Source organism: Tursiops truncatus, chromosome 19 (genome assembly GCF_011762595.2).
Source record: "Tursiops truncatus isolate mTurTru1 chromosome 19, mTurTru1.mat.Y, whole genome shotgun sequence".
Classification (NCBI taxonomy): Eukaryota; Metazoa; Chordata; class Mammalia; order Artiodactyla; family Delphinidae; genus Tursiops; species Tursiops truncatus.
The window spans coordinates 34,805,697-34,832,795 of NC_047052.1; the positions used below are offsets into that span (position 1 = coordinate 34,805,697).

The 27,099-nt window shown below is 38.0% G+C and overlaps 1 long non-coding RNA gene across 3 annotated transcripts in view; it reads right to left on the bottom strand.

Annotated features, from left to right (window-relative positions):
- Positions 1-5,384: 5,384 nt before the first annotated feature.
- Positions 5,385-27,099, bottom strand: part of LOC109549548 (uncharacterized) — a 39,041-nt gene continuing 17,326 nt past the window's right edge. For 2 of the 3 annotated variants that reach the window (XR_012327893.1, XR_012327892.1), the window contains 2 exons: positions 10,334-10,394; positions 5,385-5,891 (listed from right to left, as the gene is read on the bottom strand). This is a non-coding gene — a long non-coding RNA (uncharacterized lncRNA). Of the gene's footprint in view, positions 5,949-10,333; positions 10,395-27,099 lie in introns of all 3 variants that reach the window. The other variant, XR_012327894.1, reaches the window with a different exon arrangement.

Below are 27,099 nucleotides of genomic sequence, written 5' to 3' on the forward strand. Positions count from 1 at the left end.
AAGCAGGCTGCTCTTTCTAACCCACACAGGTGAGGAGCCGAGGTCCTGAGTAGGAGTTCAGGTGGAGGCACCAGCAGTTTACTCCAGGGCATAACACTGGTTGTGCCCTCAGCCACCCAGCCTCCCCTGGTCTCTGGTCTCCAGCCTTCCTGTGGCTCCTGCAAGCTGCCCGTTACCCTCCCGACACGTCACTTTTCTCCTTAAGGCTGCGAGAGTCAGTTTCTGTTGTGTGCACATCTGGCGTCTGTCCAGCAGGGACCCCTGACCACACACCCCTTCTTAACAACTCATCCCACCTTGCTTTGTCACGTAAGGGTCCCTGGAAAAGGCCAGACTTAATGGGGTGTGTGGAATTAGAAAAGAATGAGCATGTTGGACGAGACTACCGTTCCACTACCCAGATTATAGGAACTGGTCTCCACGTACTGAATTTTTTAAACAGACTGGGATGTTAGAGAATATCTATCAGATGTTGGCAGATGAAACCCAGCAGAGGCAAGTGAGTTGTGGAAGGTCACCTAGCTAGTTAATAGCAGCTTCTACAAGCCTCTCTACCTTGGCTGCTCAATTGCATTATTTCCATGGACACCAGGATGTGGCTGGAGTTGAGTCAAAGAGGGGCATCACTTCCGCTCACCGAGCTGTGCCAAAACGCTCACAAGATGCTTTGCTGAAATCAGTTTGCCTTCAAAATTTAACCCTGGTCCGGAAGTGCAAACCTGAAACCTTAAGGGCAATGTTGTGAGATGTTTTCAACATTAAAAAATTAAGATCTACAGTATAGAGCTGCCTCCACTTGTGGTTCCTGGAATAAAATAACAAGGACCCTTGAGGCAGAATGGGAGGTGCATGCATGAGAGAAGCGATGAACCGCTATTCGGACAGTCAGACATGTGCACCTTTTCTCCCAGAATAAAAAGAACCTTCGTCCCACACATGCTACAAAAGATGTGGGAGGGGAGCAGTAATGAAGGACAGAGGGGCTAATCCAAGACAAGTTTGGTTTCAGTGCCTCGTTTGTCTTAGTCTTGGTTCACAGGATACAGGACATCAAGGAAAGAATGAAAGCACATGTTGCATTTTCTCAATTACTGAGTGTGTGTTTCTTAGTGAGAAAATACAAAAATTCATCAGACAGTGTTTCAACTGTTATACCTCACACAGCAGTCTAATAAGACACAAAGGGTAGGAAGGTTTAGCCCCATCACAGAGATCGGCAAACTGAGGCCCGGAAAGGAGACCACAGAAGTAGCGGTCTTTCCTCCCGAGCTTCATCCAATAGACCACAGAATCCCTACAGTTCAGAGGTCAGCAAAGTTTTCAATAAAGAGCCAGATGGTAAATATTTTAGGCTGTGAAGACCATACAGTCACAACTACTCAACTCTGCCCATTTGGTAAAGGCAGTCATAAACGTAAACTAATGGGTGTGGGTGTGGTCCAATAAAACGTTAAGAAACAGTGGCCCAAATCTGGCCCGTGGCCATGGTTTGCTGTGGTTGATCAGTGTGCCCTCTGATACCCACCCGCTGTATCATCACATACTCTCTAACTCAGCCTCGAATGTTTTCGAGGTAACATCATCTCTCAGATCCAGAGGTGGTAATTACTGCCATAAGAGACAACATCCTTTGATTCTCATAAACAATAACAGGCAGAGAGCCGTGTCAGAGGATGGTAAACCTTTCGGACACACCCCTGTTGCTGAGACGATCTTCTCTTACCAGGAAGCCGAAAGCCCCTCTCACTCCCCCCGTGGGTCTCTCCATATAGCATGTGTAATTCGATGCACAGAATTAGTATGTGACATCTCCTCTCCCCTCGCAAGCATTTTTGCCTGAAAAACCAGACAGCAGTCTCATCGCGACAGCACGAGAATAACTTGTCATCCTGGTAATGGTCTAACTGCATACAAGTGTCTGTCATAATGAAAATTGGTCTCTTCCATTTCAATTCATTTTGTCAACAATCCAAATGGAACCCGAATATATCTTCCAACACCACTGCACACAGAGCAAATAGGAAGAGAACTTTAAAATGGACCTCATCATCATACAACTAAATATTTACATTAAAAAAGATTCTCTCTTCTGGAAGACATCCCAGCTCTACCATGCTCCCCTGCCAGTACACCTGCAGCTTTTTGTAGCTAATTAAGAAACTCCAGAAAATGCATTCAAAAGGGCCTCAGCAAACAGATGCCCACTCCATTAATTAAGCCGGAGCAATCACCCAGGCTGTAATTGGAAAATGTGCTTCCTTCCTCCACTGTAAGGCAATCATAGTTATTTGCAAATGTTTTCTGATAGTTTCTCAAAAGACAGAGTAGGCTCTGGCTTCCTCTAGCAAGGGGCAAGATGTTTAGGAAAGGTTAGAGGTAGGAGACAGTCACCCAAGTTCACTAATTAGCTCTTCTGCCCCTTCCTCTCCCTCCAGAAGACAGTGCTAATGAGAAAAGGTAATTTAAGTGTTAAAAAAAGAAAGGAAGCTTGCTAATACTACTTAATGGCATAAAAACGTTCCCATGCAGTGAACTCTTCAGAGCTCTAATTAGGATGCACAGTGGTCCAGTATGTGTAGAAAGTAGCCACAGCCCAGTGGTCCTCCATTTAGCTGAGTTCTCACCAGTGCTGGGAGCAGGAGGGAGGTGAAGAAGGCCACCTGCGGAAGGAGGAAGGAAACAAAATAGCGGGGAGTCTCTCCTATCATCTCGTCTTTGGGTTCCAGGCAATGTTTTAGGGGAGCCCTGGTCTTAAGTAAAATGCCCTTAGTCATGGATTATCCTTAAGCATCTCATTCAGGGCTTACAGATGCCATGGCCTCCAGGAGCCAGTACTCAGGTTATTAAGCTATTGCTCTGAGCAGTAAACCCACCCTTCTACACTCTCCTCTGTGGTGTGGGGCTAAGACTTTGCAAATCACTTCTCCTTTGCCAGCTGGCTTCCTGTTAAGTGCCACTGATGGAGGGCACTAAAGGGAGACTGAAAAGCTGGAGGAGTAAAAAAGGACTTGCTCTTTCCTGTTTTGCTGTTTCCTGTTGGCATCAACCAAGTGATGGCCCTTCCCCTCAGCAACAACAGTGGGTCCCATTTCCAAGGTCCTTCCGGCCCTCCCAGATATAAACTCGTGGCATCCTCCCTACCCACTCAGATACACCAGCCCCAGCTGGTAGCACTTCCTTCTCAGAGTTCTGAGTCCCAGTTCCATAGGGCCCCTCCTCCAAGAACCTAGGTTCCAGTAGCCCCATGTTCTTAACTTTGTTTCTCAAGCCTTAAGAATAATCCATGCTTTCTGCAGTTACTACCTTTTGATACCTCAGTATTCCCTTTTTGCCCTTCAAGTCCCTTTAAAAGAGAGAATTTAAAATAGAGAAAGCTAGTGAGGTTTTTTTCCTACTGACTTGACTCTGACTAATCCAATATTTGATACCAAAAGTGGTCTTAGGAAGCTGATCCTCAAAGATGGGATTCTGGGATTGGTTGGGTCCTCTTGTCCTTGGTCTGTTGAAAACAGTGCTGTGGTCCTTGAGAAATGGGGTATTAGTACTAGTAACCTCTAGTGAGCAGTGACACCATGATTAATCACATTATCACCTGTAATTATTTCCTTTCACAGTTTCTGTGAGTCAGAAGTTCAAGGAGCAGCTTAGCTGGACAATTCTGGCTCAGGGTCTCTTATGAAGTTGCAATCAACATGTCAGCTGTGGGTAAATCAAGGGACGGCTTGACTGTGGACTGGTGTGCTCTTATGGCTGGAACGTTGGTGCTGGCTGTCAGCAGGAGGCCTCAGTTCCTCTTCACACGGACCTCTCCACAGGGCTGCTTGAGTGTCCTCACAATATGGTGGCTGGGTTTCCCAAAAGTGAGTGATGCATGACAGAGTACAGAGAAGACACAGCCCCATCCCCTAGCCAGGGTTGGACACTGACCCAGGAGGTGTCCTGGAGGGAAAAGCTTTGCTTAAAAAGAGAGAGAGAGAGAAAAAAAATGGGAACCTGTCAGATCCTATCCCTCAGGAATTTGATCAGGAATATTTGGTGGTCAGAGCCTAATTCCTAAGGGTACACACTGGAGGGGTGCTCTGAAGCAGCAGGGTCTATAAGTGAACTCAATTTATGCAGAAGTGAAAGCCATCCAGAGGAGAAAAATATTTGGAGGGTAGAGGGTACACAGAGACTCAGAGGACAGGGAAGAAGGATGTCAGTAACAGCAAGAATAGTAAAAGCAAATATTATGAGATGTTACATTACTTGAAAGTAGCATATCTACAAATTCCAGTGGAGGGGCCAAAAGAATCTTGTTGGTAAAAAGGCCTCGGACCCTTTCAGTCCCTGAACTATGCCTCACTCTGACTCTCTGACAACTCCCAGGACAAGCCCAAGTCTTGTCTCTTTTTTGCCATGTTTCTTCTTATTAAAACCTCATTGCTGCAGTCATCTTTGTAAGGTACTCTTCCTTACACCAAAGCAACCAGATAAGCCAGGGCTTTTAATCAAATAAAACATCTTAGGGTTTACACAGCTCTCTTACAGCCCACTGGCATCAAATCCTCACAGCAGCTCAGAGAGGGAGGCAGAACAGTGACGGCTCCATCCCACAAATGAGGAGACTAAGGCTCACAGAGACTGAAGGAATTGACCAAGTTCATGCAACTAGTAAGGTAAGTCAGGGCAAAGCTCAAATCCAGTTCCACCTGCCAACCCAGTGCTCTTTCCCACGTCACCATATAACTACCATATACCTAGATAAAGGAACGACCGAAGAGACACTGAGCCACTGAGTACCCTCCACAAGACAAGCACAGTGCCAGGAGTTCAGAAATATTAGGGAACAACAGAGAAAAAGATTTCTGCCTTATGGAGCTTCCGTTCATGTGTGTAGCCATGGGAAGCAAACTACAGATGTAAGGTGAATTCTCAAAGCCCACCATGAAATCTGCCTCTTTATCCTGCCACTGCAGCATTTCAGGCCTTGTACATAATTATTAAATACACACACATGCAGCCTTATTTATTTATACACATAATTGCTATGACTGTGAGTTAGGTGAGCCACTTCACCTCTCTGAACTCCAGTCATCCTACCTACAGAATGGAGTGCAGTAACATCCACGTCTTTTGGTTTGCTATGAGAATTCAGTGGTGTGCTGCACTTAGCACTGTGACTGACACACAGTAAACACTGAATAAGCAATACCCAACTGCTGTCCTATCATCATCGTTGTTGTTACCTCTGAACTCCAGTGGGTGACAGCCAAGCAGATTTAATTTTGAAAATATGCAGATTTTATTAGGAAAATAAAAAGCGTGGCCTGTTATGTCATTAGTATTTCCTATTTGCCCCCAGTTCTGATATGGCAACTGTGAGGAATGTTTGACCCATGTGAGATGTTCATTGCAATTTTTAATTTAATTAATTAATATGTTGCCTTGAATTAATTAATTAATATTCAAGGTCCCTTTCCCCATGCCACCTTCTTCCTCACTTGCCCAGGAAGAAGGAATCTCCATGGACTGGTCAGATCTGTGAACACTAATGGGCTGAAGGGTAGAGACACCCTGTAGTAGGAGGTGAGAGGGGTAAGGAGACTGGAGCTGAGATCCAGCCCCTCTCCTCACCTCCTGCCTCCTCTCCCACATGGCACCAGCCCTGGTACAGGACTAAGCCAGCCTGGTACCAGGCACTGTCTTTCTACACCAGATCTTCTTGTAAGTCTTCCGGCTCTGGAGGGATGGAATGAATCAGCCTTCCTTCTCGACGATAAGAACTCAGCCTTCAGTCTTCACACTGAGGGACCACGTAGGCAAAGCAGGACCCATACTCCACTCCATTTCCATAGTAGTCTGTGTAAAAGGGTTGGTCCACGTTGCCCAGGTCAGCTTGCCAGAGTGTTCTGCATTGGGAGACAAGGGTCAATTCCCATTTACCACTGCTCATTTCCCTCAGGGTTCTGGTGGGAAAAAACAGGCAGAATTTGGTTTTCCTCACTTCTTGGCCAAACTTCACCTTCACACTATCTCTCACTAGGATATCGCACAGAATGAACAAATAGATGAATATGCATTTATTTATCACAGTCCCTACCTCAGGGAACTTATGCTCTGATTACGGGAGCAGAGCTGGCTTCTACAACACTCTCCAGTGCTCTCTTTTCCCTTAGAGACTGAGAGGACCATGGGGTCCAGGTGATGCCGCTACAAGAAGATGGTGACTCTGGTTCCCTGAGTGTCTATATGGAGAAGAGCCCCTTGCCAGCCCACATGGCCCAGGGCTGTTTGTTAACACAGCATAACTTAGACCATCCCAACTCTGTGGTTTAGGTGTGAACTGCACTGCAGCATGGCTTAATTTCAAAGACATGCTGCAGGTTGAGTATCAATAAAATCTCCTGAGAATCTGTCTAGTCTGTCTTAATTTCTTAAATTATATTATTCCAGGATCCTAGGGGCCATGGTGAAGAGACAGGTCCTAGTAATCAATACAAAGCAGCCAGGAGGGAAAAAAAAAAAGTCACCAAAACAGCAACATAATGAAAGTCACCAGAAAAGCAACATAATGAAAATTACATTCTTGGAAGATCCTCTTGTTCTGATACGAAGATATATCGGTGGAGGTAGGGACTAGAGGGGTATAGAACAAATTCAGCTAGGAATGATAAAGATACAGGGAAAAAGAGGCCATAAAATGATGCTAGAGGAACCATGAGAATCATGGAAGATGGTGGGAAGAGGGGCCTGGAGACTCCAGGCAGCCATGTGAACTTTGATCCTTCCTTTGCCCATACTCCTAGAGTCCCCAAATCATTTAGCTTCTCTGTATCTGCCCTTTCCTTGCCATCCCCACAAACATGACCAAGCCTAATCATTTTAGGCAAAGCACCATCTTCCTCAGCTGATAAAACAAACTTGCAACTCATCATAGCTGCTACTATCCACATGGTCTTGGATCATATCTCCTTTTCTTTATTTATTTCTTTATTGGAGATTCCGAAAGCTTTCAACTTTCTGTTGTGGCAGATTCTGCTAACAGAGGTGAACAATAGTAGCAAAGGAAAGCTTCCTTCTGAGGAGAAAATTTCCAACATAGAAAAATACCTGTCCATTCCCCCATTTCTCCTTGTACCCGGGTGGGAATAATATATTGAGTCTGCATAATAGGTCTAGCTAACTTCAATAAAGAGAAGAGGACTTTTAGAATTGAAGCCATTTGTTAGGATGGTGGAGGAAAAGGGGGTAAGCAGTGGTTCCCTCATGACTTTGTGAAGCCTGCATGTTTACCTTCAGATTTAATTTACATAAGAAAGAAATTTCTACCTGTTCAAAATATTCTTATCTTGGGTTTTCAGTTATACATGGTTAAATCTAATTCTTACTGGTACCATGGGGCTTCCTACTTCCTCCATTCTTTATTGGAGAAGGAAGTAAAATATATGCACTGACCTTTCATATCACAGCTAGTAGGCAGCAAAAAAGCGCCAACCAAGATCTCTCTGACTCTGAAACCTAAGCTTTCCAGAGTTGCCACAGAGCTGCTCTGACTAGCATTTTGATAAGCAAAGAATGGCACACCTGATGTCAGCGCAAAGTACCAAAAGCAAGGAAAGGTACCAAAAGTGAGTAGCTTTCCTAAAGCTACATTTTATCATATAAACAAAGGGAACTGTCTTAAGCAGAATTCTTTCAGATGTAAAAGAATCTCCACTCAAACTAGATTAAACAAGGAAAATTTTAATTAGTTCAAAGAACTGGGAAGTATGAGGATTTGCTACCTTCATGCACATATGAATCAAGGGACTTAATGTTGTTCTCTGTCATATATTCTCTATCTTTATCTCTGTCTCTTTGTCCTTCACGCAGTGTGTTGATCTCATTCTCTTCTATAGCAGTAAATCTTTCTCTATTAGGCAAAGGGAGATGGTCCTTGACAGTCCCAAATTTACATTCTCCCAGCTTAACACACTCAGCCAAAAGAGCATCCCTTTGTCTCAATGTCCCTATATCAGTCCCAGAGAAGACCATGATTGACACTATCTACCCCTGGAACAATCACTATTGCTATGAAATGAGGTACCAAGATTGGCTAGGCAGGGTGGGGTGTATAGGATTGGGGCAAGGGATGGAGATTGACATTTCCATTAGAATGTAATGGGGGAAGGATGGCTCCCAAAGGAAAGGACAAAAGAGCAGGAAAAACATTGTATATTCACTCCAGGAGTCACTAAATATTTTTGAGCAAGGGAGTAACAAAATGAAACAAGAAAGAAACAAAATAAAAATAAACATGGGGACTTCCCTGGTGGTGCAATGGTTAAGAATCCGCCTTCCAGTGCAGGGGACACAGGTTCAAGCCCTGGTCTTCAAGCCACATGCCACGGAGCAACTAAGCCCGTGTACCACAACTACTGAGCCCACGTGCCACAACTACTGAAGCCTGCATACTCTAGGGTCCACGTCCCGCAACTACTGAGCCCACGTGCTGCACCTACTGAAGCCCACGTGCCTATAGCCCATGCTCTGCAACAAGAGAAGCCACCACAATGAGAAGCCACACACTGCAGCAAAGAGTAGCCCCTGCTTGCCACAACTAGAGAAAGCCCACGTGCAGCAGTGAAGACCCAACACAGCCAAAAATTTTAAAAATTAAAAAAAATATAAAAACATGAATGCCCTGGGCAGATCGGTTGGTGGGTAAAAGGAGGCAGCTTTTAGAATAATCAGGAAGGGAGTAATGAAGGGCTTAACCTGAGGAATGGTAATACACAACAAAAGAAAAGAACGGTCAAAAATGCCAGCCGCATGTCTACTTCCAGCCATGAGGGAATAACAGTGTCTAGACTAACCCCTCTAGGGAATTGGGAAACTGTACAAAATATATTTCCATATTGGGCAACAGGCAACAAAAGACTGTGATCCCTGAGAGAAGAGAAATAAACAAAGTGAATTCCATGATCACCCCAAATTTCTGCCTGGAGTCAATTTCCAGATTGTGGCAAAGAGAAGGGGAACCTGAATAGAGCACAGTGCGTATTGTTGAATTGAGGAGTCAGAGATCAAGAGTTTTAGGGAGCTGAGTTAGCTAAAATTTGTGGGGCAGAATGTCAAGAAGGAGAGAGCTTTTATAAAATGAGCTCCAAATACCTGCACAGGGACTGCCTTTATTCTTTGTTCAAATAACAAGCTCTGTATGGTGAAACTACATAAAGCTGGGCAAAGGACAAACTCTGGAGAAAGAACAATTACTAAAGAGCTGTAGACTAGATAATTCCCAGAGTTCACCCTGGACCTGGAATCATTCAAGTTCCCACGAGCAATAATGGAGAGACCTTACTGAATCACACAGTCTTTAGTAAAAGGCAAAAAAAAACCAGTGTCTTAGTAGTGAAGCTAAACTAATCCCGGGGAAAATTACTCTAAAGTCACCCTTGAAGAGCTTAAAAACGAGTCTCAAAAGAAACAAGCTACCTTGAAGTGATCAATGCAACACTCAATGATGCAAAATATACAATGTCCAACTTCAATAAAAAATTACTAGACATCTGTAGAAGCATGAAAATGTGATCCATAAGAATTTTAAAAATCAATAGGAACAGAGGTAGAAATGACAAAAACTATGTAATTAACAAGGGTCCTAAAACATCTCTTACAAATACATTCAAAATGCTTAACTAGTGAAAGGAAAGCATTAACATAATAAGGACAGAAGTGGAGGTCATAAAAAAGAATCAAATGGAACTACCAAAGATGAAAAAATACAATATTTCAAGAAAAAACTTCACTGGATAGGAATAACTACATAGTAGACACTGCCAAAGAAAAAAACTATAAAATTGAAGACATAACAACAGAAACTATACAAAATAAGGCACAGAACAACAAAAAGAAGATTGAAAAAATGAACAGAGCCTCAGTAACCTATGGAACAACAACAAATTTTTTTTTTTTTTTTTTTTTTTTTTTGCGGTACGCGGGCCTCTCACTGCCGTGACCTCTCCCGTTGAGGAGCACAGGCTCCGGATGCGCAGGCCCAGCGGCCATGGCTCACGGGCCCAGCTTCTCCGCGACACGTGGGATCCTCCCGGACCGGGGCACGAACCCACGTCCCCTGCGTCGGCAGGCAGACTCCCAACCACTGCGCCACCAGGGAAGCCCCAAACATTTTAATGTATGTAAAATTAAAGTCCCAGGGAAGAGGAGAGATAAAGGAGCAAAGAAAAAATGTCTGAGAAAATCACAACAACAACGAAAAAATATCTGATATGGGAACAACCCAAATGACCATCAACAAATGAATGGATAAAAAAGATGTAGTATATATACACAATGGAATATAACTCACCTTGAGAAAGGAGGATATCCTGCCACTTGCAACAACATGGATGGACCTTCAGTACATTATACTAAGTGATATAAGCACACAGAGAAAGACAAGTACTGTAAATCACATATATTTGGAATCTAAAACAACAACAATGTTTTAAAAAAACAAAATAGGGACTTCCCTGTTGGTCCAGTGGCTAAGACTCCACGCTCCCAATGCAGGGGGCCTGAGTTCAATCCCTGGTCAGGAACTAGATCCCACATGACGCAACTAAGAGTTCTCATGCCACAACTAAAGACCCTGCATACTGCAACTAAAGACCCTGCATGTCACAACTAAAGATCCCACATGCCACAACAAAGATCCCACATGTGGCAATGAAGATCCCACATGCTGCAACTAAGACCCAGCACAGCCAAATAAATAAATATTTTTAAAAATAAATAATGTAAAAAATAAAAAAAACAAAACAGAGTTAAACAGTGGTTACTAGGAGATGGGGGGTGGATTGATGGTGTTTAGGGTACAAACTTGTACCAAGTTCTAAAATAGCAATAGATATTTAATGTACAGTTTATTGTACTACAAATATGTAATGTGATCAATATCATTACAACTGCAACCATATTACAATATAGAAATGTATCAAAATAACATGACGTACACCTTAAATTTATACAGTGTTACATGTCAACTTTATCCAATAAATAAATAAATAAATTTTAAAATGATAAACCTGATGAAAATTGCAAACTGACAGATCCAAGAAGCTCAACAAGACTCAAACAGGATAAACATAAAGCAAAGTATACCAAGACATGTTTTAATCAGATTCCTGAGAACCAGAGGAAAAAGACACATTACATACTGAGGAACAAAGAGGAAAATAATTTCAGACCTCTCCTCAGAAACCCAGAAAACAATGCTAAATGAAAATGCTGAAAGAAAAAAATTATCAACTTAGAATTTTATACACAGTAAAACTATATCTCAAAAATGGAGGCAAATAAAGATATTTTCAGGAAAAAACTGAAATAATTCATCACTAGCATATCTGCACTGTAAGAAATGTTAAAGAAAGTACTTCAGGCAAAAGGAAAATTATGCCAACTAGAAGCTTACATATAAACAAAAGACTGAAGAGACAGAAATGGTGAATATAAAAGTCTTTTTTCTAATTTTTAAATTTCTTTAAAGATAATGGTTTGAAGAAAAAATAATATATTCGGGGATTTATGACATATATAGAGGTAATATATATGTGCAAAGTATGGGAGGGGGATATGGAAGTATATTATTGTAAGATTCTTATATTGTACATGAAGTGGCATAATATTATTTGAAGGTAGTCTGCAATGTTAATTATGTATATTTTAAATCCTAGAGCAACCATTTAGAAAAATATTTAAAAGGTGTTTAACTAATTAGCCAATAGTGGAAATAAAATGGAATACCAGAAGACATTCAACCCAAAAGAAGGCAAGAAAGAAGGGGAGAGGGAATAAAGAGCAGATGAGACAAATAGAAAGCGAATATCAAGCTGATAGACTGAAATCCAACTTTTTAAATTATTATATTAAATTTAAGTGGTCTAAACATTTCAATTAAAAGGCAGATTGCCAAAATGGATTTAAAAAACAAAACAAAAAAAAATGATCCACCTATATGCTGAATCCAAGAAACTCAATTTAAATATTAAAATACAAACAAGTGTAAAAGTATAGAAAAAGATACATGATGCAAATAATAATAATAATAAAGTTGGAATGGCTATGTTAATATCAAACAGAGTAAACATCAGAACAAGGTCTATTGCCAGGGATTAAAACGAATTTTTCATAATGATAAAGAGTCAATCTAGCAAGAATATGTAACAATACTAAATTTTAGTACAAATGATAATAGAGCTTCAAAATATGTGTAGCAATAACTAATAGAATTGAAAAACAAAATAGAATAATCTACAATTACAGTTGGATATTTCAACACTCTTCTCTCAATAATTAATAGAACAGTAGACAGTACATCAATAGAGGTACAGAACACTTAACACTTTCAATCAACTTGACATAGTTGACATGTATAGACTACTCCACCCAACGACTGTGGAATACACATTCTTTTCAAGGGCATATGGAACTTTCAACAGACAAACTATATACTAGACCACAAAACAAGTCCCAATAAATGTAAATGGATTGAAATTATACAAAATATGGTCTTTAACCACAATGGAATTAAATAAGAAATCAATAACAATATGTGGAAAATTCCCAAAATATTTAAAAATTAAAGAACACATTTCTAAATAACATATAAGTAAAAAAAGAAATCACAATAGTAATAAGAAAATTTTGGACCTAATGAAAATGAAGGCACAACATGTGAAAATGTGGGGAGTACAGCTAAAACAGTGCTGAGAAGGAAATTTATGGTTTCAAATGCTTTAAAATTAATGATCTAAGGTTCCACCTTAAGAATCTGGAACTCCACTTCTTATTTGCTACAGGACTTAAAAGACAAATGCATTAAAAAAATTATAAATCTATGTGATTGGTACACAATATATAAAGATATAATTTGTGACATCAATAATATAAAGTAGCAAGCACAAGTGTAAAGGAGTCTTTGTATACAACTGGTATTAAATTGATACCAATTTAAAATAGATTGTTATAAATTTAGGATGTTATATATAATATCCACAATAATCCAAAGAACATATCTATAGAATATACACAAAAGAAATGAGAAGAAAATCAAATGTTTCATTACCAAAAAAAAATAAAATAAACACAAAAGAAGGCAGTAATGGAAGAAATGAGGGATTAAAAGTCACAAGACATACAGAAAGCATAACAAAATGGCAAAAGTAAGTCCTTTCCTATCAGCAATTACTTTAGATATAGATGAATTAAACTCTTTAGTCAAAAGGCATAGAGTGGACCAGAGGGCAGACAGCAGAAGCAAGAAGAAGTAAAATCCTGTAGCCTGTGGAACAAAAACCACATTCACAGAAAGACAGACAAGATGAAAAGGCAGAGGGCTATGTACCAGATGAAGGAACAAGATAAAAGCCCAGAAAAACAACTAAATGAAGTGGAGATAGGCAACCTTCCAGAAAAAGAATTCAGAATAATGATAGTGAAGATAATCCAGGACCTCAGAGAAAGAATGGAGGCAAAGATTGAGAAGATGCAAGAAATCTTTAAAAAAGACCTAGAAGAATTAAAGAACAAATGAACAGAGTTGAACAATACAGTAACTGAAATGAAAACTACACTAGAAGGAATCAATAGCAGAATAACTGAGGCAGAAGAACGGATAAGTGACCTGGAAGACAGAATGGTGGAATTCACAGCTGTGGAACAGAATAAAGAAAAGAGTGAAAAGAAAGGAAGACAGCCTAAGAGACCTCTGGGACAACATTAAGTGCAACAAAATTCGCATTATAGGGGTCCCAGGAAGAGAAAAGAGAGAGAAAGGACCGGAGAAATATTTGAAGAGATTATAGTCGAAAAGTTCCCTAACATGGGAAAGGAAATAGCCACCCAAGTCCAGGAAGCGCAGCAAGTCCCATACAGGATAAACCCAAAGAGAAACACACTGAGACACATAGTAATCAAATTGGCAAAAATTAAAGACAAAGAAAAATTATTGAAAGCAGGAAGGGGAAAATGACAAATAATATAGAAGGGAACTCCCATAAGGTTAACAGCTGATTTCTCAGCAGAAACTCTACAAGCTAGAAGGGAGTGGCATAATATACTTAAAGTGATGAAAGGGAAGAACCTACAACCAAGATTACTCTACACGGCAAGGATCTAATTCAGATTTAATGGAGAAATCAAAACCTTTACAGACAAGCAAAAGCTAACAGAATTCAGCACAACCAAACGAGCTCTACAACAAATGCTAAAGGAACTTCCCTAAGTGGGAAACACAAGAAAAGAAAAGGACCTACAAAAACAAACCCAAAACAATTAAGAAAATGGTCATAGGAACATACATATTGATAATTACCTTAAACGTGAGTGGATTAAATGCTCCAACCAAAAGACACAGGCTTGCTGAATGGATACAAAAACAAGACCCATATATATGCTGTCTACAAGAGACCCACTTCAGACCTAGGGACACATACAGACTGAAATTGAGGGGATGGAAAAATATATTCCATGCAAATGGAAATCAAAAGAAAGCTGGAGTAGCAATACTCATCAGACAAAACAGACTTTAAAATAAAAGATGTTACAAGAGACAAGGAAAGACACTACATAATGATCAAGGGATCAATCCAAGAAGAAGATATAACAATTATAAATATATATGCACCCAACAAGGGGGAGCACCTCAATATATAAGGCAACTGCTAACAGCTGTAAAAGAGGAAATCAACAGTAACACAATAACAGTGGGGGACTTTAACACTTCACTTACACCAATGGACAGATCATCCAAAATGAAAATAAATAAGGAAAGCGAAGCTTTAAATGACAGAATATACCAGATAGATTTAATTGATATTTATAGGACATTCCATCCAAAAACAGCAGATTACACTTTCTTCTCAAGTGCGCATGGAACATTCTCCAGGATAGATCACATCTTGGGTCACAAATCAAGCCTCAGTAAATCTAAGAAAATAGAAATCATATCAAGCATCTTTTCTGACCACAACGTTATGAGATTAGAAATGAATTACAGGGAAAAAAATGTAAAAAACACAAACACATGGAGGCTAAACAAAATGCTACTAAATAACCACGATATCACTGAAGAAATCAAAGAGGAAATCAAAAAATACCTAGAGACAAATGACAATGAAAACACAATGATCCAAAACCTATGGGATGCAGCAAAAGCTGTTCTAAGAGGGAAGCTTATAGCCATACAAGCCTACCTCAAGAAACAAGAAAAATCTCAAATAAACAATCTAACCTCACACCTAAAGGAACTAGAGAAAGAAGACAAAATAAGCCCAAAGTTAGCAGAAGGAAAGAAATTATAAAGATCAGAGCAGAAATAAATGAAATAGAAACAAAGAAAACAATAGCAAAGATCAATAAAACTAAAAGCTGGTTCTTTGAGAAGATAAACAAAATTGATAAACCATTAGCAAGACTCATCAAGAAAAAGAGGGAGGGGCTTCCCTGGTGGCGCAGTGGTTGGGAGTCTGCCTGCCGATGCAGGGGACACGGGTTCATGTCCTGGTCCAGGAAGATCCTGGGAAGAGGCTGGGCCCGTGAGCCATGGCTGCTGGGCCTGCACGTCCAGAGCCTGTGCTCCACAGCGGGAGAGGCCACAGCAGTGACAGGCCCGTGTACCACCAAAAAAAAAAAAAAAAAGAGGGAGAGGACTCAAATCAATAAAATTAGAAATGAAAAAGGAGAAGTTACAACAGATACCACAGAAATACATGCACAAATTCTTATAAAGGTATAACCTTCCAAGACTGAACCTGGAAGAAATAGAAAGTCTGAACAGACCAGTCACCAGGAATGAAATTGAAACTGTGATTAAACATCTTCAAAGCAACAAAAGTCCAGGACCAGATGGCTTCAGAGGAGAATTCTATCAAACATTTAGAGAAGAGCTAACACCCATCCTTCTCGAACTCTTCCAAAAATTTGCAGAGGAAGGAATACTCCTAAACTCATTCTATGAGGCAACCATCACCCTGATACCAAAACCAGACAAAGATACTACAAAAAAAGAAAATTACAGACCAATATCACTGATGAATACAGATGCAAAAATCCTCAACAAAATACTAGCAAACAGAATCCAACAACACATTAAAAGGATCATACACCATAATCAAGTGGGCTTTATGCCAGGGATGCAAGGATTCTTCAATATACGCAAATCAATCAATGTGATACACCATATTAACAAACTGAAGAATAAAAGCCATTATGATCATCTCAATAGAGGCAGAAAAAGCTTTTGACAAAATTCAACACCATTTATGATAAAAACTCTCCAGAAAGTGGGCATAGAGGGAACCTACCTCAACATAATAAAGGCCATATATAATAAACCCACAGCCAACATCGTCCTCAATGGTGAAAAACTGAAACCATTTCCACTAAGATCAGGAAGAAGACAAGGTTGCCCACTCTCACCACTCTTATTCAACATAGTTTTGGAAGTAGTAGCCACAGCAATCAGAGAAGAAAAAGAAATAAAAGGAATACAAATCGGAAAAGAAGAATAAAGCTGTCATTGTTTGCAGATGACATGATACTATACATAGAGAATCCTAAATATGCCACCAGAAAACTACTACAGCTAATCAATGAATTTGGTAAAGTAGAAAGATACAAAATTAATGCACAGAAATCTCTGGCATTCTTATACACTAATGATGAAAAATATGAAAGTGAAATTAAGGAAACACTCCCATTTACCATTGCAACAAAAAGAATAAAATATCTAGGAATAAACCTACCTAAGGAGACAAAAGACCAGTATGCAGAAAATTACAAGACACTGATGAAAGAAATTAAAATGATACAAATAGATGAAGAGATATACCATGTTCTTGGATTGGAGGATTCAACATTGTGAAAATGACTCTACTACCCAAAGCAATCTACAGATTCAATGCAATCCCTATCAAACTACCACTGGCACTTTTCACAGAACTAGAACTAAAAATTTCACAATTTGTATGGAAATACAAAAGACCCCGAATAGCCAAAGCAATCTTGAGAACGAAAAATGGAACTGGAGGAATCAGGCACCCTGACTTCAGACTATACTACAAAGCTACAGTAATCAAGAAGTGTGGTACTGGCACAAAAACAGAAATATAGATCAATGGAACAGGATAGAAAGCCCAGAGATAAACACACACACATATGGTCACCTTATCTTTGATAAAGGAGGCAAGAATATACAGTGGAGAAAAGATAGCCTCTTCAATAAGTGGTGCTGGGAAAGTATGAAATTAGAACACTCCCTAACACCATACACAAAAATAAACTCAAAATGGATTAAAGACCTAAATGTAAGGCCAGACACTATCAAACTCTTAGAGGAAAACATAGGCAGAACACTCCATGACATAAATCACAGCAAGATTCTTTTTGACCCACCTCCTAGAGAAATGGAAATAAAAACAAAAATAAACAAATAGGACCTAATGAAATTTCAAAGCTTTTACACAGCAAAGGAAACCATAAACAAGACCAAAAGACAACCCTCAGAATGGGAGAAAATATTTGCAAATGAAGCAACTGACAAAGGATTAATCTCCAAAATTTATAAGCAGCTCACGCAGCTCAATAACAAACAACCCAATCCAAAAATGGGCAGAAGTCCTAAACAGACATTTCTCCAAAGAAGATATACAGATTGCCAATAAACACATGAAACAATGCTCAACATCATTAATCATTAGAGAAGTGCAAATCAAAACTACAATGAGATATCATCTCAACCCGGTCAGAATGGCCATCTTCAAAAAATCTAGAAACAATAAATGCTGGAGAGGGTGTGGAGAAAAGGGAACACTCTGGCACTGTTGGTGGGAATGTGAATTGATACAGCTACTATGGAGAATAGTATGGAGGTTCCTTAAAAAACTACAAATAGAACTACCATATGACCCAGCAATCCCACTACTGGGCATATACCCTGAGAAAACCATAATTCAAAAAGAGTCATGTACCAAAATGTTCATTGCAGCTCTATTTACAATAGTCAGGAGATGGAAGCAACCTAATTGTCCATCAACAGATGAATGGAAAAAGAAGATGTGGTACATATATACAATGGAATATTACTCAGCCATAAAAAGAAACGACATTGAGTTATTTGTAGTGAGGTGGATAGACCTCGAGTCTGTCATACAGAGTACAGTAAGTCAGAAAGAGAAAAAATACCGTATGCTAACAAATATATATGGAATCTAAGAAAAAGAAAAAAAAAAAGGTCATGAAATACCTAGGGGTAAGACGGGAATAAAGACACAGACCTACTAGAGCATGGACTTGAGGATGTGGGGAGGGTGAAGGGTAAGCTGTGACAAAGTGAGAGAGTGGCATGGACATATATACACTACCAAACGTGAAATAGATAGCTAGTGGGAAGCAGCCACATAGCACAGGGAGATCAGCTCAGTGCATTGTTACCACCTAGATGGGTGGGACAGGGAGCCTGGGAGGGAGGGAGACGCAAGAGGGAAGAGATATGGGAATATATGTGTATGTATAACTAATTCACTTTATCATAAAGCAGAAACTAACACACCATTGTAAAGCAATTATACTCCAATAAAGATGTTAACGAAAAAAGAAAAAACACCATTAGAAACTGTTCATTTAATATCTTAACATATATTCAAATTTATACAAAATACAATTTACTTTTATAAATATGTGATATTTAAAGCAATAGAAAATAGGAAAAATCCTCATTGTAACGTTAATTTTTTAAATTGTGTAGAATATATGATAAAAATATAAAGATTCTAATATCAAAAAAAAAAGAACTAAGTAAAATCAGCCACTTAAAAAAAAAAAACTATGGGATGCAGCAAATGCAGTTCTAAGAGGGAAGTTTATAGCCATACAAGCCTACCTAAAGAAACAAGAAAAATCTCAAATAAACAATTTAACCTTACACGTAAAGGAACTAGAGAAAGAAGAACAAACAAAACCCAAAGTTAGTACAATGAAAGAAATCATAAAGATCAGAGCAGAAATAAATGAAATAGAAACAAAGAAAACAATAGCAAAGATCAATAAAACTAAAAGCTGTTTCTTTGAGAAGATAAAATTGATAAACCATTAGCCAGACTCACCAGAAAAGAGGGAGAGGACTCAATCAATAAAATTATAAATGAAAAAGAAGTTACAACAGACACCGCAGAAATACAAAGCATCCTAAGAGAGTACTACAAGCAACTCTATGCAAAAAAAATGGACAACCTGGAAGAGATGGACAAATTCTTAGAAAGGTATAACCTTCCAAGCCTGAACCAGGAAAAAATAGAAAGTCTGAACAGACCAATCACAAGGAATGAAATTGAAACTGTGATTAAAAATCTTCCAAGCAACAAAAGTCCAGGACCAGATGGCTTCAGAGGTGAATTCTATCAAACATTTATAGAAGAGCTAACACCCATCCTTTTCAAACTCTTCCAAAAAATTGCAGAGGGAGGAATACTCCTAAACTCAGATTCTATGAGGCAACCATCACCCTGATACCAAAACCAGACAAAGATATTACAAAAAAAGAAAATTACAGACCAATATCACTGATGAATATAGATGCAAAAATCCTAAACAAACTACTAGCAAACAGAATCCAACAACACATTAAAAGGATCATACACCATGATCAAGTGGGATTTATCCCAGGGATGCAAGAATTCTTCAATATACGCAAATCAATCAATGTGATACACCATATTAACAAACTGAAGAATAAAAGCCATTATGATCATCTCAATAGAGGCAGAAAAAGCTTTTGACAAAATTCAACACCCATTTATGATAAAAACTCTCCAGAAAGTGGGCATAGAGGGAACCTACCTCAACATAATAAAGGCCATATATGACAAACCCACAGCCAACATCATTCTCAATGGTGGAAAACTGAAAGCATTTCCTCTAATATCAGGAACAAGACAAGGATATCCACTCTCACCACTTTTATTCAACATAGTTTTGGAAGTAGTAGTCACAGCAATCAGAGAAGAAAAAGAAATAAAAGGAATACAAATTGGAAAGGAAGAAGTAAAACTGTCACTGTTTGCAGATGACATGATACTATACATAGAAAATCCTAAATATGCCATCAGAAAACTACTAGAGGTAATCAATGAATTTGGTAAAGTTGCAGGATACAAAATTAATGCACAGAAATCTCGTGCATTCCTATACACTAATGATGAAAAATCTGAAAGTGAAATTAAGGAAACACTCCCATTTACCACTGCAACAAAAAGAATAAAATACCTAGGAATAAACCTACCTAAGGAGACAAAAGACCTGTATGCAGAAAACTATAAGACACTGATGAAAAAAATTAAAGATGATACCAACAGATGGACATACCATGTTCTTGGATTGGAAGAATCAATATTATGAAAATGACTATACTACCCAAAGCAATCTACAGATTCAATGCAATCCGTATCAAATTACCAATGGCATTTTTAAAGAACTGGAACAAAAAATGTTAAAATTTGTATGGAGACAAAAAAGACCCCAAATAGTCAAAGCAGTCTTGAGGGGAAAAAACGGAGTGGAAGGAATCAGACTCTCTGACTTCAGACTATACTACAAAGCTACAGTAATCAAGACAGTGTGGTACTGGCACAAAAACAGCAACATAGATCAATGGGACAAGATAGAAAGCCCAGAGATAAACCCACATACCTATGGTCAACTAATCTATCACAAAAGAGGCAAGGATATACAATGGAGAAAAGACAGTCTCTTCAATAAGTGGTGCTGGGAAAACTGGACAGCTACATGTGAAAGAATGAAATTAGAACACTCCTTAACATCATACACAAAAATGAACTCAAAATGGATTTGAGACCTAAATATAAGACTGGACACTATAAAACTCTTAGAGGAAAAGATAGGAAGAACACTCTTTGACATAAATCACAGCAAGACCTTTTTTGATCCACCTCCTAGAGTAATGGAAATAAAAACAAAAATTAACAAATAGGGCCTAATGAAACTTAAAAGCTTTTGCACAGTAAAGGAAACCATAAACAAGACCAAAAGACAACCCTCAGAGTGGGAGAAAATATTTGCAAATGAGTCAACGGACAAAGCATTAATCTCCAAAATATATAAACAGCTCATGCAGCTCAATATTAAAGAAACAAACAACCCAATCCAAAAATGGGCAGAAGATCTAAATAGACATTTCTCCAAAGAAGACATACAGATGGCCAAGAAGCACATGATAAGCTGCTCAACATCACTAATATTAGAGAAATGCAAATCAAAACTACAATGAGGTATCACCTCACACCAGTTAGAATGGGCATCATCCGAAAATCTGCAAACAACAAATGCTGGAGAGGGTGTGGAGAAAAGGGAACCCTCTTGTACTGTTGGTGGGAATGTAAATTGATAGAGCCACTATGGAGAACAGTATGGAGGTTCCTTAAGAAACTAAAAATAGAATTATCATATGATCCAGCAATCCCACTACTGGTCATGTACTCAGGGAAAACCATAATTCAAAAAGACACATATACCCCAATGTTCATTGCAGCACTATTTACAATAGCCAGGTCATGGAAGCAACCTAAATGCCCATTGACAGACGAATTTATAAAGAAGATGTGGTATATATATACAATGAAATATTACTCAGCCTTAAAAAGGAACAAAATTGGGTCATTTGTTGAGACGTGGATGGATCTAGAGACTGTCATACAGAGTGAAGTAAGTCAGAAAGAGAAAAAGAAATATCGTATATTAACACATGCATGTGGAACCTAGAAAAATGGTACAGATGAACTGGTTTGCAGGGCAGAAGTTGAGACACAGATGTAGAGAACAAATGTATGGACACAAAGGGGGGAAAGCCACAGGGGGTGGGGGTGGGGATGGTGGTTTGATGAATTGGGCAATTGGGATTGACATGTATACACTGATGTGTATAAAATTGATGACTAATAAGAACCTGTTGTATAAAAAAATTATATTTAAAAAACTTGTTTAAAAGGCATAGAGTGAATAATTGAAAAAAAAAGTTCCAACTATATGACATCTACAAGAGGTTTATTTTAGACCTAAGAAATACATAGATTGAAAGTAAAGAGATATAAAAAGATAATTCATACGACTAATAACTAAAAGAGAGCAGGGATGGCCACACTAATATCAGACAAAATAGACCTTAAGTTAAAAAGAAACGTTGCAAGAATCAATGAAGAGCATTCTTTATTGATAAAGGGGTAAATTATTCAAGAAGATATAACAATTACCAAATATTAGAGCTCAAAAATATATGAAGCAAACATTAACAGAATTGAAGAGAGAAATATACAGTTTTACAATAATAGTAAGAGATTTCAATACCCCCACTCTCAATAACAGATATAACAGCTGACAGAAAATGAAGAAATAGAGGACTTAAACAACATTATAAACCAATTGGACCTAACAGTCATATACAGGACACTCCACCCAATAATAGAAGAATACATATTTTTCTCAAGTATACATGGAACATTCTCCAGAAGAGATCATGTATTATGCCAAAAATTTTTAATAAAATTTAAAAGATTGAAATGATACCAAGTATCTTTACCGATCACAATGGAATGAATCTAGAAATCAATAGCAGAAGGAAAACTGGAAAATTCACAAATATGCAGAAATTAAATGACACATTCTTAAACAACCAATTGTCTAAAAAGGAAATCAAAAGGCAAATTAGAAAATATCTTGACAGAAACGAACATGATAACACAACATACCAAAACATAGGATGCAATGAAAGCAGTACTAAGGGGAATATTTATAGCTGTACAAAAGAGAAAAGGATCCCAAATCAACAATCTAAGTTTATACCTTGAGGAACAAATAAATAAATAAACTATAACCAAAACTAGCAGAAGAAAGGAAATAATAAAGATTAGAGCAGAGATAAATAAAATAGAGAATAGGAAAACAATAAAGAAAATCAATGATACCAAAAGTTGGTTCTTCTAAAATGACAACAAAATTGACAAACCTTTAGCTAGATTAAAAAGAAACAGAGAGGTCTCAAATTACTAAAATCATAAGTTTAAAATGGGAACATTATTATCAATTCTACAGAAATAAAAGGACCATAAAAGAGTAGTATGAAAAATTGTATACCAAAATAATTGGATAACCTAAATGTAATGGACAAATTCCTAGAAACATACACCCTACCAAAACTGAGTAATAGAGAAGTAGAAAATCTGAACAGATCTACACTTACTAAGGAAGTTTAATTCTGTAAGTTAAAACTTCTCAACAAAGAAAAGCCGTGAACCAAATGGCTTTAATTCTATGAAACATTTAAAGAACTAACACCAATCCTTCTCAAATTCTTCCAAAAAATTGAAGAGAAGGGAACACTTCCTCAATCATTCTACAAGCTCAGCATTACCATGATACCAAAGCCACACAAAGAAACTACCATATGTGTGTGTGTGTGTGTATATATATATATATATATATATATATATATATATATATACAGACCAGTATTGTTTATAAATATTGGTATAAAAATCCTCAACAAAATACTAGCAAACCAAATTCATCAGCATGTTAAAATGATTACAAAACATGACCAAGTGGGATTTATTCCTTGAACGCTAGGATAGTTCAACATATGAAAAACAATATGATACACTACATTAAGAGAATGAAGTGAGAAAAAAATCACATGATCCCCTCAATAGAGACAGATAAAGCATTTGGCAAATCCATACCCTTTCATGATAAAAAAAAATGAATTCAATAAACTCAGAATAGAAGGAAACTACCTCAACATCAGAAAAATCATATATGAAAAAACTACAGCTAACATCATATTCAATGGTTAAAGTTGAAAAGCTTTTCTTCTAAGATCAGAAACAAAACAAGGATAACTTTCATAATTTCTATTTAACATAGTGTTGGAAATGCTAGCCAGAGCAATCACATAAGGAAAAGAAATGCAAGGTATCCGAATTAGGAAGGAAGAAGTAAAATTATCTCTGTTTACAGATGATATAACCTTATACATGGAAAACCCTAAAAATTCCACACACAAAAAAAAAAAACTGTTTGAACTTATACACAAATTCAGCAAAGTTGCAGGATACAAAATCAATACACAAAATTAGTTGCATTTTTATACACTAACAGTGGACAATATAAAAGGAAAATTAAGAAAACAGTCCCATTTACAACAGCACCAAAAAGAATAAAATACTTAGAAATAAACTTAACCAAGAAGGTGAAAGTACACTGAAAACTACAGAACACTGTGGAAAGAAATTAAAGAATATACAAACAAATGAAAATGCATATTCATAGACTGGAAAACTTAATACTTTTCAAATATCCATACTACCCAAAGAAATCTAGAGATTCAATGCAATCTCTATCAAAATCCTAACAACCTTTTTGCAAAAACAGAAAAGTCCATCCAAAGTTTCAAGGAACCCCAAGTAGTCAAAACAATCTTTGAAAAAAGAACAAACTTAGAGGTCTTATACTTCCTGATTTCAAAATATATTACAGCTACAGTAATCAAAACTGTATTACCAGCATAATGGCAGACCAATGGAATATAATAGAGAGCCCAGAAATAAACCCTCACTTATGTGGTCAAATGAGTCAAAAAGGGAGCCAGGACTACACAATGGGGAATGAACAGTCTCTTCAACAAACAGTTCTGGGAAATATGAACATCCACATGCAAGTGAACAAAAATTGACCCTTACTTTATACCAGAGACAAAAATGAACTCAAAGTGGATCAAACCTAAACATAAGAGCTAAAATCATAAAACCCTTCTTAGAAAACATAAGGGTAAAACTTCATGACATTTGGCAGTGATTTATGGATATGACACCAAAAGTACTGACAATAAAAGAAAAAATAGATAAGTTGGACTTCATCAAAATTAAAAATTTTGTGCCTCAAAGGGCACTATCAACAGAGTGAAAAAGCAACTCATGGAATGAGAGAAAATATTTGCAAATCATATACCTTATAAGTGGTTAGTATCCAGAACATATAAAGAGCTACAACTCAACAACAACAAAATATCCCATTAAAAATTGGGGAAAGGAGATTTCCAGTGTCCAATTCCATAAGAAAGGAGCTGAATAGACTGAAAAATTAACAACTCTTTTTGGATCCATAAGAGAGGTAAGATCAAAGGGCAAATCAATGTTGAAATTGTTACCTCTAAAATCAAGAACAAGATGGAGATGTCCACTCTCACCACTTTTATTCAACATAGTACTGGAAGTCCTAGCCAGAACAGTTAGGCTAGAAAAAGAAATAAAAGTCATTAAAATCAAAAAGGAGGAAATAAAACTGTTTCTATTTGCAGATGATATGACATAGAAAACCCTAACGACTCCACCAAAAAATTTGTTAGAACTAATAAAAGAATTCAGTAAAGTTGCAGGATACAAAATCAATATACAAAACTCAGTTGTGGGCTTCCCTGGTGGCACAGTGGTTGAGAGTCCACCTGCCGATGCAGGGGACACGGGTTCGTGCCCCGGTCCGGGAAGATCCCACATGTCGCGGAGCGGCTGGGCCCGTGAGCCATGGCCACTGAGTCTGCGTGTCCAGAGCCTGTGCTCCACAATGGGAGAGGCCACAACAGTGGAAGGCCCGCGTACCACAAAAAAAAATCAGTTGTATTTCTATATACTAACTACAAACTATTAGAAAGATAAATTAAGAAAACAATCTCATTTATAATTTCATCAAAAGAATAAATTTATAGGAATAAATTTAACCAAGGAGGTGAAAGACTTGTACACTGGGCTTCCCTGGTGGTGCAGCGGTTGAGAGTCTGCCTGCCAATGCAGGGGACGCGGGTTCGTGCCCTAGTCCAGGAGGATCCCACATGCCGCGGAGCGGCTGGGCCTGTGAGCAATGGCCGTTGAGGCTGTGCATCCGGAACCTGTGCTCCACAACGGGAGAGGCCACAGCAGTGAGAGGCCCACGTATCGCAAAAAAAAAAAAAAAAAAAAAAAATAGGACATTATAGGAAATGTATAATGTATACATGTATAATGTATAGGACATTAATGAAAGAAACTGAAGACACAATAAATAGAAAAATATTCCATGCTCATGAATTGGAAGAATTAAAATGTTGTTAAAATGTCCATACTACCCAAAGCAATCTACAGATTCAATGCAATCCCTATCAAAATTCCAAGGGTATTTTTCACAGAAAAAAACGTCCTAAAATTCAAATGAAACCACAGAAGACCCTGAATAGCCAAAGCCATCTAGAGAAAGAAGAACAGAGCTGGGGGTATCCAATTTCCTGCTTTCAAACTATATTACAAAGCTATACTAATCAAAAGAGTATGGTACTAGCATAAAAGCAGACACATAAATCAGTGGAATAGAAAGTCCAGAAATAAACGCATGCATATATGGTCAACTAATTTATGACAAAGGAGCCAAAATTAACAATGGGGAAAAGATAGTCTATGCAATAAATGGTGTTAAGAAACTAGATATCCACATTCAAAAGAATGAAATTGGACCCTTATATTATACCATACATAAAAATTAACTCAAAATAGTTTAAAGACTTAACTGTAAGACCTGAAACCATAAAACTCCCAGAAGAATACAGGGGAAAATTTCCTTGATATTGGTCTTGTCAATGATTTCTTGGGTATGGCACCAAAAGCACAACCAACAAAAGCAAAAATAAACAAGTGAGACTACATCAAACTAAAAAGCCTCTGTAAGCAAAAGAATAAATCAGCAAAATGAAAAGGCAACCTCATGGCATTCACAAAGATTAACCTGAAATGAATCATAGGCCTAAATGTAATCGTTAGCTCTCAAAGAAATCATAGACTATTTTGAAGTAAGAGTAGGCAAAATTTTTTCCAATAGGATACAAAAAGCACAAATCATAAAAGAAAAAATATGATAAAGTTGGATTTCATCAAAATTAAAAACTCCTCCAGGATTATGTAAAAACTCCTTAGATGTGCCTTCACTTCCCATACCTTAAGCTCTTTGGGGTTACTGGAGGTTAACCCACCCAGAAAGCCTAAGTCT